We start from the raw sequence: 2,984 nt of genomic DNA, 5'->3' as shown, positions 1-2,984 counted from the left end.
CATTCTTGTGGTTTCAACTTTAAAATCATTATGCTGGAGCAAGGATTTGGTACAACACAGTAAGGTCAATGACAACAAAACTGTGTCCTCATTCCTTTCTTGGCTGAAATTTTCTGTATACATATAATGTTTGTGACCCAGTGTTACCGTGGTTTATCTTAGAAGTATATCAAAATAGGTGAATTTGAAAATAAAATTCAGGAAAAAAGAAACAATTTTGTTAACAATGTAGAAAAGTCATCCAAGAAAAAACTTTGTAAGAAAATTAAAAAAATTGCTTGTCACTTCACTTAAACTTTGCTTGAAGGAAAGAAGCAAAACTGTACTTGTTTCCTTATTTTGCTAATTGTAACACAGCAAGTTAATTTTTACCGTGATTCAGAAAATTTAAAGGAACTAATATTCCAATTCTATCTTACATTTAGGGAGATACAAATTGGGCTTGGTATACCTCCAATGCAGAAATTCTGCAACTGGGGTCCAGGCGGTTCAGCAAATAGAATTGAGGTGGTCTGTAAGCTTGGGTGAGAAAAAATTTCGTCTTTATTTTCATTAATCTCTAATTGAAATGTATTCCCTTTAATATTGAATATGAGCCATAAACCTCAGCAATATTAGCAGTACCTGTACTTTCATCAACTGCAAAAATCACAAGCCTTTTCATATTATATTATGGTTACTTCAACTATCTTGAATTATTGTTTCATCATTACATCAAAAATTTAGATGCTTTACCTGGAGAAGCTCATGGCACAAAAACAGTTAATACCTGCTCTTATTTTTCTCCTTTTCTTTCATTCTTTTTCACAGTTGGTGAAAGCCATGATTTGGTTTATTTATTTATTTATTTATTTATTTATTTATTTATTTTTGCAGTACGCGGGCCTCTCACTGCTGCGGCCTCTCCCGTTGCTGAGCACAGGCTCCGGACACGCAGGCTCAGCGGCCATGGCTCACGGGCCCAGCCGCTCTGCGGCATGTGAGATCTTTCCGGACCGGGGCACGAACCCACGTCCCCTGCATCAGCAGGCGGGCTCTCAACCACTGCGCCACCAGGGAAGCTCTGGTTTATTTTTATGGTTTTGTTTTTGAGGTGAAGAAGAGATACATCATACTGTATTTTTTCTTCCCATCTCAAACTTCAGTTAATATAATTCCTTTATTGTCTAGCTTGATTTCTTCCAGGGGTCCTTAAAAGAAGGAAAAGATTTCACATGTGCACATAGAATGAGTCATCCTTAATCTTACAACTACAAGGCTTTTTTGTGCGTGTGTGTTTGTGTTTTAAAATAAAAAGAGATGAAAAATCATTAGGAATGTTTTCCTATTTAGAACTCTTAAAATATTTTAAAGGTCTTAAAAATCAGAAATCAGAAAAAGCTGTTTAAAGTATAAAGCAAGAAGCAAAATTCAAAAAATTTCTTTTACATATATTCTTAATTTTTATAATAATTATGGCAATCAGTGAATAGCAAGCACATTATAGATACATTATAACAGAATAGATACCATTATGGAGCACTATATTCCAGGCACAGTATTAAGTGCTTTACTCATAATGTGGCATGGTATCTTCATAAAGTTCCCGGAGGCAAATATTTTTATTCCATTATTCCTACAGGAGCACCAAGTCTCAGTGATTTCAAGTAATTTCAAGTAACTGGGCACAAGGCCACTGAACTAGTCAATGGCAGAGACAAAATTTAAACTTTGAGGGCTTCCCTGGTGGCGCAGTGGTTGAGAGTCCGCCTGACGATGCAGGGGACACGGGTTCGTGCCCCGGTCCGGGAAGATCCCACGTGCCGCGGAGCGGCTCGGCCCGTGAGCCATGGCCGCTGAGCCTGCACGTCCGGAGCCTGTGCTCCGCAACGGGAGGGGCCACAACAGTGAGAGGCCCGCGTACCGCAAAAAAAAAAAATTTAAACTCTGATCTGTTGGACTCCAAAAGTCAAGTTATGGCTTTTATTTGAAGTTACTATGCCTTTCCCATAATTTGTAACCATTTACTTAAGTTCCTTTTAAATATGAGTAAATATACTTACTGTCAATGGAAATTTGAGCCATAAGATTATGTGGATGATCAAACACATTATGAGTTATTAACGTGGAAATCTCAGCAGCAGAAGAAATAAAGCTAAAGGTCAATTATATGTTTTAAAATAGTCATGTAGAATGGGAGTAGGTGGGAATGGGGATTGTTTTTCTGTATCATACATTTTGTATCGTTTGGGCACTTATGAATTCATGGAATTTTATAGTAGGCTGAACACCACACTGAGAAAGGAAATCTCTAAGAAGTTTGGTGTAGAGAGCTGAACATCAGCAAATCCAGTAATGAAAAGAAAGCCTCTCATGTTTCAGGCCACCAACCAGCTGAAAACCAGTGGGTAGTTATTTTGAAGGGAAATTATTCTTGCGACCAGATGGAAGTGATTTAACAAGAATGAACTGGCTTAATTTTTCAACCGAAGGGATGATATAAAAGTTGTTTTGCTATCTTGGTGAAATCCAAAATCTGTTCAAATAAACTCTTCCAATTCTTGCCTGGTCTTTGATAGCATTGCTGATAAGTTGTTTAAAATTAAATGAAGCACAATTTTATATTAATCTGTAAGCTTATACCTTAATTCTATATTTCTGTTTCGTTTCTCATTAGTTCCCAAATGGAATGTTATTTGAACTGCTGAAACCCTAATAATGATCTTACAGGAGACCCATCAGCTACCTTCCTTTATTGAGGGAGGTTCTTGTTCAGAGTTCTTGTTCAAGGAATCTGAACTCCAGTCCCAGTTATGTTACTAATTAATTATGTGATTTTTAGCTAGGCATTCTATTATTGTTACTTAATGTTTTGTGTATAAGCCATAAATTTGCTTTTAGCTCTATGATTTTATGATCCAATTGTGTTTTCTGCCATGCACCAAGACAGCATAATCCTATTTACTCTTGCACAAACGTTGGCATTTTACCTTTGTGGAAAATTC

This window comes from Phocoena phocoena, chromosome 12 (assembly GCF_963924675.1).
Source record: "Phocoena phocoena chromosome 12, mPhoPho1.1, whole genome shotgun sequence".
Taxonomy (NCBI): Eukaryota; Metazoa; Chordata; class Mammalia; order Artiodactyla; family Phocoenidae; genus Phocoena; species Phocoena phocoena.
This window is presented reverse-complemented; position numbering follows the sequence as displayed.